Consider the following 12,205-nt stretch of genomic DNA (forward strand, 5'->3'; position numbering starts at 1 on the left):
AATCCTAACCTTAATTTATCACGAGTGTGCACTCTAAACTCATGAATGTTTATTAATTAAATATGTATTTTGCGAAACCACCCGCTATGGAATCACCCATGTACACACTAAATTAACGAAACACCCGAAAAGGATAGGCATCTCCATCAACTTCTCGCACAAAGAATCCACTTTGTGTATGAGCCCCGGTAATCAAAGTTTACGGAATCCACTGTAAAACCTCACGGAATCCATCCTGGCACAGAATCCACCGTGTAATATGCCAGGAATCCATCGTGTAATATACCTCCTGGCATCATTAGGTGACAAGGGGAGGACTTGGTATACAAGCCTAGATGACGCAGAATGAGCCAACTTCAGTGGCCTCAAGGATCTCTTTATTAAGAGATTTGCCGAGTCGGGATACTCCGATAATCTGTTAGTGCGCTTGATGAACATCAAGCAGAAAGAGAAGGAGGATATTCGCGACTACGTAACCCACTTGAGGAGTCTCTTTAAGAGAATCCCTATGGGCGAGCAGCCGACTGAAAGAGCAGTTTCAACTGTATTCGTCAGCGGAATCCGAGATAAGGAGTTGTATAAGACTTTGGCAAGCATTTCGAGCTTGCAGCGAGATACGCTAGCCAGAGTATTTGAGGAAGCCATTAGAGTCGATGATTAGCTGAAGGAGCGGACCTCCATGAGTGCGAACTCAGAAGAGACCAACTCGCGAAGCTTAGAGAGAGCGTCAGCCTCTAGTGAGCAATCGGTCCCATCATCCCAAGATAAGGGGAAGGCCACCGAGACGGAACCAAGACTTGGCTGATGTAAAGATGGAGTTGGCCACGTTACAAGACATGTTGAGACTACCAACACGCCCACATGTCCAATGCGTGTATTGTGGTAGAAACCACTTGCCAGCCGAGTGTCAAGGCCCTAAGTGTCAAGACCTTGTGCTAACTGCAGTAGGTTCAGTCATGACATCGCACATTATAGATTAGCAAGAAGACTTCCGTATTTGCAACCCTATGGCGAGCCTTACCTAGCAACCAGGCCATAGCCATTCTTTGGAAGGGGAGCCCTATTAGCCCTTCCTGTGCCTAATGACGTTAAGCCAGCTGTTCCTAGGATGGACATAAACCCTACTGGCATACCCAGACCACCTGGTCCTTACGTGACCCATCCACCAAGCGATGCTCCAGTCCACTATGTGGAGGAACCAAATGAGGAAGAAGCTTACATATGCCCTTACGTCTCGCATGACGATGAGGGCAACGCTGTCCTCATGGATTATTGCCCTGTACTGGTGATGGCGTTAGAAAGAGGACGAGGCAGAGGCCTAGGAGGGCAGACGCAGGATCCAATCACCTGTTGGACTATTGTGCATCAATTACAAGAAGGTGAACGCTGCAACTAAGAGAGACAACTATGCATTACCATACATCGAGCACATGCTTGAGAGAGTGGTAGGCAAGGAAGCCTACAATTTTCTAGATGGCTTCTCAGGGTACAACCAGGTGCAAGTGCATCCTGCGGACAGGCACAAGACTGCCTTCGCCATTGAGTGGGGCATCTTTGCTTACAGAGTCATGCCCTTCGGGTTGACGAATGCCCCTGCCACCTTCCAATGCCTCATGTGTGCCATCTTCAAAGACATGCTTCGCAAGGAGTTGGAAGTCTTTGTTGACAACCTCTGTGTTCACTCAACCTGGATTGAACACTTAGACAAACTCCGCGTAGTCTTTGAGCGGTGTCACTTATATCATCTCTCCTTGAACCCCTTAAAGTGCCAATTTTGGGTAAAGCATGGATGCATCTTAGGGCAGTGGTGTCGAAGAACGGCATTGCCACTGAACTTTTGAAAGTTAGGGTTATTGTCGACCTTCCACCCCCAATCAACTACAAGGGAGTTCAAAGCTTCCTAGGCCATATAGGGTATTATCCACAGTTTATACTAAACTATGCATTGATGGCGAGACCCTTGTACAAGTTGTTGATCGTCTTCGAATGGACCGAGGCATGCCAAGGAGCATATGAAGAGTTGAAAAAGGCTCTAACCACTACACCAATTCTACGAGCCCCAGATTGGACCATCACTTTCCATGTGCATATCGATGCTTCTAAATTTTCCGTGGTGGCAGTGTTGTGCCAACCTGGCGAACACAACCTAGACTATCCAGTGAGCTTTGCTAGCAGATAACTCATTGAGACAGAAATGAACTACTCAATGACAAAAAGAGAAGGGTTAGCCATGGTGTTTGCTGTGAAGAAATTCTGGCACTATTTATTGGCCACACCTTTTACCTTTTTTGTGGACCATCAAGCCCTACTCTATCTAGTAAACAAACCTTGTGCTACAGGACACATAGCTTGGTGGCTCCTTCTGCTCTTGGAATTCGACTTCTCCGTGGTTGTATGAAATAAAAAATAGCACTACATGGCTAACCATATGTCGCGTATTCCCATGGGAGAGGCCGCTGGGCAGGGCATTGTTGACGAATTGCCCGATGCCCATCTCTTTGCCCTGTCCAGTGGGAGAGAGTTATTCAAGGCTGATCTAATGCCATATTGGGCAGATGATATAGTCCAAGTGCTTGAATACGAATTACATGATTAATCAATAGAAAAAGCTCGACTTAGGCGATTGATCCTTAAGATCCAGCCCTATCAACTGATCGCATGGCAACTCTATAGACTAGGGCAAGACGGATTGTTGTGCAGATGCGTATGCGAATATATGAGATGCACGATGTGCTCTTAGAAGTGCACAGTGGCATTGCTGGAGGGCACTTTAGCGGAGACATGACAGCACGAAAAGTGTTGCAATCTCAACTATGGTGGCCCACACTTTTTCGCGATGCAGCCCGATTCGTCAAGCATTGTGACGAGTGCCAACGGACAAAAGTCCTGATTCGCAAGGACTAGATGGAATTGACCTGTGTTATCGCACGACAACCCTTCGAAAAATGGGAAATTGACTTCATCGGACCCATCAGTCTTGCTGCCCAATATTCACAGGCCAAGTACATTATTGTGGCCACAGACTACCTCACGAAATGGGCAGAGGCAAGAGCGGCATGGAAAAATGACGCTAGGACAACCGCCAAGTTCCTATGGGAGCAGGTGATCTCACGATTTGGCTGCCCCATCGAACTGGTCGGTGATCAAGGCACGCACTTCATCAACGAAGTGATAGCACATCTCCTGTCCACCTTTCTTATCATCCATCGCAAATCCTTGCTATACTACCCTTAGGCAAACGGTCATGCAAAATCTACGAATAAGATTCTTATCAATGTCTTGACCAAGGTGGTCTCCGCCTCACGCAATGACTGGGACAACAAGCTAATGGCAGCCCTGTGGGCTTACCACACAGCTTATAAGACGGCTGTCGGTCAAACCCCCTTCAAGCTTGTAAAATATTACACGGCGCAGCGAACAAAATCTGAGAAAGAGATAGAGAGTACACAACAGATAAGAGAGTAAATTCTTTAACTTCAAACAACTGATACAAAGATGGCTCTGTCCACCCGTGCGCTTCCACTATGTGAAGCTTAGATGGCGATCTAGATAGAAGATAGGTGAAGAGCTTAAGGCTAGCTGGAACAACAAATCTGACTAGGTGAAAGATGAGTGAGAGATGGCTGCGAAGGGGTTTAGCTTTTATAGCCCGCGAAGGTCGTTAGGTCGGCCTGCTGACCGACCTACCATATGAGCCTCCACTAGTCGGCCAGGGAATATTCCCTTTACCATCGGGCCGAGGGCACTACCCCCGGATCCCCGCCAGGGGGGCCGCTGGCCCCCCTAGGACCCCTCAGCCAAGGGCCGCTTCCACGGCCCCCGGACCCCACAATAGGGGCCCCTTTTAACTCCCTTACACCACAACTCGATGCAATGCGCCTCGAGTTGCTACCAGCTTAACTACTCCATCTAACCCAAAGATTAGACCCACAACAGTCACCTTTTTGCCATCCGGTCACATAGACCTCATCTGATATACAAGTCAGGACTCAACCAATGTCTAGGCTCACATTTGGCTTCTCCTCATAATGGGGGCCTTACAACTTTGAGCACCATGGATCATTGGTAGCATCTAATGAGGGTGGGGTATTGATCATATCTAACATCCCCCCTCAATGTCCACCCATAGGTGAACTATCTCCTCGACCCAATGCCGAGTCTCTAAAGATGAACTTAAAGTAGATCCTTCATAAGTGCTTTGGTGAGGATATCTGCTCCATTCTCCTCCGTTGGACAGTAGACCAATTTCACTATCCCATCCTCCATCAAATCATGCACATAGTGATATTGGATCTCTATATGTTTGGTGCGTGCATAGTATGCTAGCATCCGTTACTACCTCGAACTCCTTATTGAGGTCTGGAAGTTTTAGGATAGGTGCTGATACCAAAGTTTTCTTCAATTTGTCGAAGTTATTTTGTTCGGAAGTTTACCATGTAAAGGAAGTCTGCTTCTTTAGTAAGTCTGTAAGAGGTGTTGCAATCAAAGCATAGTTTTTGATGAGGACCCTATACCATCCTGTCAATCCAAGAAAGCTACGTATCTCTTTGACGGATACTGGTATTGGCCATTCAAGCACATCTCTGACCTTGGCTGGGTCTATTGATATTCCTTCTGATGATACTATGAATCCCAGATATTCAATCTGACGCTTGAAGAATGCACACTTCTTCATTTTTGCATACAGCTTATGTGACCTCATTGTCTCAAGGACAATCCAAAGTTGAGGTTCATGATCTTCTTCTTGTTTAGAATAGACTAAAGTGTCATCGAAGAAGACAAGCACGAAATCATCAAGATATGGTCTAAAGATATCCTGCATTAATCTATTAAAGGTGGCAGGTGCATTCGTAAGTCCGAATGACATAACCAAGAACTCAAAGTGCCCATATCTTGTATTGAAAGCCGTCTTTGGGATATCTTCTTCCTTGATCCTTATCTGATAGTAACCTGACCTGAGATCAATCTTGGAGAATATCTTTGCACCCTGGAGACGATCAAGAAGCTCATCTATTCTAGGAATGGGATACTTGTTCTTGACTGTTGATTGGTTCAATCCTTGGTAATCAATACATAGTCGAAGTGTCCCATCTTTCTTTTTCTAAAATAGTACTGGAGCTCCCCACAGTGAATTGCTAGGCCAGATGTAGCCCTGATCTAAGAGTTGCTTGAGTTGTTCCTTCAACTCAATTGCTTCTTGTATGGACATTCTATAAGGTCTCTTTGCAATTGGTGCAGCTCCAGGCACTAACCTAATCTCATGATCTACTTCTCTTTGAGGCGGAAGTTCGGTCAATTCTTTAGGGAATACGTCAGCGTATTCCTTTAGCCAAGAAGGTCCTTCATGAGACTCTTGCTTTTGATCTAACTTATTGAGTTTGATCAGGTAAATGGGTAATCCTTTTCTGACTCCTTTTATGATCCGAGATACTTTGGCCAATTGGATTCTTGGCACTCCTGCCTCACCTTGAGTTGTGACAAATTCCCTTTCAGAGTTTCGAAAGGAAACTTGACCCTTTCCACAGTGAATGTGGGTGTCGTTGGACTTAAGCCAATCCATTCCGAGTAGACACTCATGGATACCTAAATTCATGACCTTGAATTTGACTGAAGTTTTCTTTCCTCCCAGAAAGAATTCCACCTTAGCAGTTTGCCTGGTACAAGTTACCTCACGACCATTTGCCAACTCCACAAGCAGGGTAGGTGCTTCTACTGTGGCTATTCCTAATCTTTCTGCACATGCTGGTGAGATAAAGGAATGTGTACTGCCACAATCAATCAAGGTTTTGAAACCTTTACCTTGATAGTCCGACGGTGTTTGAATCACCGAGAACTAGCGATTCGGCCCTTTCTTGTGTAAAGCGGCATGGACTTTTGCTCTTTCGAATTCTGCTTCCATGGTCGGATCTTCTTCCCCTCCTTTGCACATTTGCCTATTGGCAATGCAGGCGGTTCTTCCTCTTCCTCGGGTAGAGGCTCCTTGACCACGGCCTGCTCCTTGGAAAGGCGCTTGGCGATGTCCTCCGCTGAGCTTGGGACATTGCCTCTTGAAGTGACCGGGTTCGTTGCAGTGGAAACAATGGAGGTTTCGGCCATTACTTTGAGTAGGAACAAAGTTGTTGACGTTATTTGTCCTTGCTTTCTTTCCTGATTATGACCTTGAACTCTCTTCATTTGAGGTCTGAATGCTCCTCTGTTCGGGTGACTATAAGACCAAGTTTTATTACCCCTTGGTCTAGCTTGCACCTCCTGAATTATAGGCGCTGCTCGAATGAGTGCATCCTGAAGGTCTGATGGACGCATAGATTCGAGACGGGTATTTACTGGTGGATTTAAGCCCACACAAAATTTGGGCACCTGCTGTGTCATGTCCATCTGTGGCGCATACTTTAAAAGTGAAACGAATTTAGAGTAGTATGCGTCAAGAGTGAGTCCTAGCTGTTTTAGCTCGTAGAACTCGTTCATTTTCTGCGTGCGATATGCAAGTGGTAAGTATCTACCCTGCACGGCTTTCTTTAGCTTCTCCCATGTAACGGATCCCTCTACGATCCCTTGATCCCTGCACCATTGCTTCCACCAAAGTCTGGCTTCGCCGGTGAGCTTTAACTTGGCGAGCATAGCCTGATTGGTGGGTGCAGTACCGGCTGCTTCGAAGTAATCCTCCATGGATTCAATCCAAATTTCAGCATCATCTGAACAAATCTGCCTCTCCCGTCAAACTCGGGTGGCTTAATTTGCTTGAGGAGGAACTTCTTCTCCTGGATCACAGCAGTACTTGATGTAGGAGGTGAGTTTGGAACCTGTACCTGGGGTTGTGCCTGAATAAAGGTTTTCTTAACGTTATTATACGATAATCGACGTTAGCTTAGCTATCTCATAAACAATGTAGCTACTTAACTTTTTATCAACTCTTATACACAGCTAGACTTTGATAAAAAGAAGTCATTATTTGTATTTACATGGGCATAGCCCTTTCGAATACAACGTTCTGTGTGATGATAAGTCAGTTGTTACATTTAGTTTGGGGAGAACAATGTTGTATTGCATTTATCTATAGGAACTGAGTAATAGTAGGGTTTTGGATCATGGATCTTTAGGAATCGATAAGTCATTAGAAGTTTAGGATACCCTTTCTGTTGGAATCCATACTTCTCATGGCGGCCCAACACTTTAATCCTGTCGGCGGGGATTACACGGGTTAAATGTATGAGTTCATTTCAACCCTCCGACCTTGGATATGTAAAGTCGAATTTACATGAGCTTCCACAAAAACGAACAGCTTCACGACTTTCAAGTCTTTCAACCACTTGATCCTCTTTAGGTTGGTCTATAGATAAGCAAGCCGGTGGGCGGCTATATAGTAGATTCCTGAAGACCCCGTCCATCTTCGTTCTATGTATAAAGGTGATGGATTATAAATCTGCTCTAGGATGTTCATCATCCCAATTCTTTGTCTGTAAAGCAGAGAATGCATTGCAGTCATAGACATGACCCGAAATACCAAAAACTTGTTCCACGCTTCATAACTCTCCAAGACAGCATTGAAGGTAAGGAAATGTTTGGACAGCAACAATTTCTTTACCTCATTTTATTGAGACTTTATAAAAGCAATTCCGTGATTGGTCGGCTCTGATACCAACTGTAACGTGATCTCTTAGTATCATCCAGGACACGTCTTAGCAGTCCATTGGAAAGAATGTCTAGAAAGCTTCGCCCGACACTCCCAAGGAATGTTACGGGATTTGCGATCTAGGTCTCCCCGCGTCTGCCACGTAGTGGAAGTATCCTGGCCATTGCCACTTAGGATCGACCGGAATTAGGGTTTTCCTGACTGGTCATTAGCTAATAGCAACTAGCGTCAGACCCAAGCGAACTACTTTACGCAGAAACGCCAGGTCCGAAGCAGATTCACGCTGCACTTGGTTCAAGGAGAATGGGAAACGAGAGGGATGCAAAGCTCAACCTCTCTCCATAAGGCATAGTCCCATTCCGTTCCCCTAAAATAGCGTAAATCGGTTAAGACATAACTCTAGGTCATCGCTTTCGTTATTCATTTTCTTTGACGATCATCCCGCTGTTCTTTGAGAAAAGTTCCTGGCTAACCGCGACCAACCAACCGCAGGACGGACCTATGGCCCATCCTCCACACTTTCCTCGGTTTCTTTTAGTTATGTAATTATCTAACACATTAATTTGACATGTAACAATCAGCTTCTTTAATTAAACCGTTAAGCACTAGATCCTTCACGTAATCTTATCACGTGACATAGAAAAACAATATCAAACAAGTTCTTTATTACATAACATTATTTTTATCTTTGAAATACAAGGAGTTCCGCCTGTAGGCTTGTCCATAATCCGCCCGAAGGCTATCCAGTAACCCACAGGAATCACTATTCCAAGCTTCCTCCCGTAGACTAGTATACGGGCCTCGAGATCTAATCCCGAGTCATGTTAGCCTCTTGTGCAGGACCCGAAAGGCGAGGGATTTACGGCCAGAGCCCCCCTGGCACCCAAGCATCCTCCTGCTCCAAGTAGAGCTCAACGGAGAGACCTCTCACGGCAAGATTGGTCCACATTCCCGGCACGGTCAACAACCCCCTTAGTTAGGGTCAGGCATGCAGTCGGGGGTAACTGAAACTACCTCTCCCTTCAGGCCTTCAACCTGAAGTATAGGTATTCATTTAATTTGTAATTCAAAAATCAAACAGTGCTCTAAAATCTCTAGCAATCACAAACATTTCCATTAATTGACCTTGTTGTTTGGCAAACTGCTAAGGAATGATTCTTTCCTTTCGAATGCATCAGCACTCGTTCCAAGGTGTCTTGTAACTTGGCAAGATCCCTTATATTCTGGGTTAGGGCGTACCTTTTTAACCCAACTTGGTCAACCCTAAAGTTCATTGGATACTTTACTTTCCGGTTTTTTTAACTTTCCTTATTTAGAAGGATATCCAAGAATACATTCTTTTGCAAGATAACTTGTGTAAGGATCTGCCATCCTTGTTGAGATTATTTACCATTTCTTCTTGTGAATCAATCATAAGACTATATGACTTCGTACTTGCTGCGCAAGTCCTGCGATGAAATAATTTGTTTTAGATGTCAAGTGCTTAAGGTATAAACGTTTCTTTGGTCTTTAAATCATTTCCAAGGCATATTTTTGCAGCATGGTATTTCTAAGTTTAGATTGGTTTGGTTATCTTTTGGAAGGTAATATTGATCACCTCGTCACGATTTGTTATCCTTGTGACAATTGATTTTTCAGTCGGTAAATTCAATTTAATCTTCATTTCTCCTTGCAAAAGAAACTCATGCCAAATAACAATATTTTCCTTGCTAAGATATGCAATTAGCAATGATAACTTCCTAGTAATTTGAGCAACGTAAAAAAAAACCTTTCATGAATTTCATGATGATTCGTTGCAAAAAGAATGGGGTTAATGGTGCAAGATGCAGTTTTTATATCTTCAGGACTTAACTGAAATATACCGCTATAGTAGGTAGATAATCTTGTTCGTAATTGGTTATAATGCATGACGCTATTCAAAGGAAACTATGTTCTATACATTATCATTTGTTCAATTAAACTAAACTCCTTCATTGTAAATAACTCGAAAAAATATATCCTATCCCTAACAATTCATCTTTGCATGATTGACTTAAAACTGATATAAAACCAAGAAGGAAAAACCTGGGTTTCGGGTGAGATATCCACATGGATACCAAGAGATGACCCTCCCGCAGCTACTCCTTGGATTTTCTTAGGTGGCATCGCAGTTCGAACGTGAAGACAGCTTTTACTCTTTCTTCTGGATTTCCACCATCTCTCTTTCGAGGCAAGAAGTCGTTCAAAAAGTTGACCACAAGAAGGGATAATAAGACCTCCAAAATCCTAGCTTCTTCGGAGAGGGAAAGGTTTGTAATCTTAAGAGAAAAAGGGTCTATAGGATATAATCATGGTGGAAAAGATTATGTGAGAGTGTGGCTTCACAAACATCTATGAAAGCCCTTGGGATATCTTTGGCAATGGAGTGGAAGGATTTAGGCGTTTTTCAAACCCAAAGGGAAATTTAAAAGATAACACAAGGGTTTATAGTATGGGGAAAAAAGCGTGTACGGGGTTTAGAAAGGCTTAGGGGTGTATATAAAAAAAAAGAAATATGAGGGGTAAAACACGGGGTTTAGAAACACAAGATGGGACTTATGGATCTAAGCACGGGAATTAAGGGTTTTCTTTTCCTAGAGTAAGGTGAATTTTAAGGGACTTGGGTTTAATGCACCACGGAAAAGGGCTTTAATGTACCCCGAAAAGGGGTTAATTGTACCTTGGAAAAGGGCTTTAATGTACCCCGGAAAAGGGTTAATTGTACCCCGGAAAAGGGCTTTAATGTACCCCGGAAAAGGGGTTAATGCACCACGGGAAAGGGGGCTTGGGAGGAGGCCTTTAGAAGTTACTAGAAGCTTCTAAAGCTTCTGTTTACAGTCGTGGCAGGGAGAGGGAATGGGATGACGACGGCCAGCATGACCAGGCGGCCGTGACCTAAACGGAGCACGTGGCGACTCTTCCTACCAGTGGCAGCTCTGGGCAACAGCGGCGACGGTAGCCAACGTTCGGTCCTCCTCTCGGCCTTCCACTCCCGACATGGCCCGCGGCGTCCCTTCTTGTCCCTGCTTGCGTGGACGCCTCCAATCAGTGATCGATCCGCCAGCCTTTCACCACGACCCCCCCCCCCCTTCTCACCCCTTAGAGGGGGTATTTATAGGAAGGGATAAGGCCTTCCCTTCCCCCCACGTGTTTGGCCGCGTGTAGACTTTCCCCTCCACCTCATTCACTCACCCATTTTAGCACCATCCTTCCCTCAGCCACGCTTCCGCTAGGGGAAGTTAATAAAAAAAAATTTGCATTAAATCAATATTTATCCCTTATCCTCCTCCCAAGAGGAGGTTCTCATGAGAAATACAAGGTTTTGCTAAGTTATGTCTCGATTGGGCTCAGTGGAGAGTGTATTAGATTAACCCATCCCAATGTAACATTGTCACTTCCCCGAGACTTCTCATGGCCTTTATAATATTTTTAACAAAAATATTACATAAGAGCTCTTCTTTCCCGTCCATTTGGTATGACAAAAATGAGTGGTATGACAGTCCATAAAAGGGGGAAACCTGAGAAAAAGTATTCAGCCTGCTCTTATGTACGTCTTCTTCCATTCTCTTACCATATTCATGGTCCAATGAAGCCCGTCTTGTACCCAAGTACTTGAGTGACTTTGGGGCAAGCAAAGGGGAGGATTTTGAAGGTGTATGGGCTGTTTTGGATTGAAAAAACAAGTCATAAATAAGGCAGCCCACTATTCTTGTCCATTTTGAAGAGAAATCAAGTATTCTATGTGGTTGTAAGTGAAGGAATTGACCTCTTAACATCACGGCTTCATTTGAGAATGATTAGAGAGGCTTATTCTTAGGATTATGTACATTTTTGGAGCTTGTTTATGGGCTGGAAATTACTGTTTTGAAATAGGGCTGAAGTAAATTTTATGCTTTAAACAATGCATTTCATGAGATTTTGATCTATGTCTTGGATGTAGTAGAGTGTACCACCAAAATACTTGTATCTTGGAGTTGTTGTCCATTAATATTCATGAAATAGAAACCGTTTGAGCTTGCATTTGAAGTATGCATTTGGATTAAATCTGAGATAATCTTTAAATGTATTGGCTTATTATCCGCATATGCATTTGATGTAATCAAGACAAAGTCTTTCATTCCATTCATGTATGCTAAGCAAAAGAAAAAGGTTGAGGTCTTCTTCTTCAACTGAGTCATCTCTAAAACCCAAGTCTTATCAAACCCCAATCTCTTCTCCCTCTTCTAACCTTGAATCCCACACTCCTCTTCTACTCTAAACCCCGGTGGAAGACCTTCAACCCCCAACATGACGACAGTGGTGAACCCGACGTGAAGGTCAGTGCAGAAGAGAAAGCACAATGGGAGAATCATCAAGTTCGGGAGGAGATGCCTTGCACTAGTTGGTTCATCTGATGCAAGAGAGCCAACAACAACAATTGCAATTTTAGCAACAGTTGCAACTGCAACAACAACAGAGACAAGATGAAGAGCGAAATGATGCTGCTGCCATTAAAGCTTTGGAAGCAGTTGGGCAAGAGCTCAAGCAATTTAATGGGCAAAATGTGTCCTCTTTTAT

The sequence above is a fragment of the Lygodium microphyllum genome, chromosome 24 (genome assembly GCF_053477565.2).
Source record: "Lygodium microphyllum isolate KBCC chromosome 24, Lygodium_microphyllum_v1.1.10, whole genome shotgun sequence".
Lineage (NCBI taxonomy): Eukaryota > Viridiplantae > Streptophyta > Polypodiopsida > Schizaeales > Lygodiaceae > Lygodium > Lygodium microphyllum.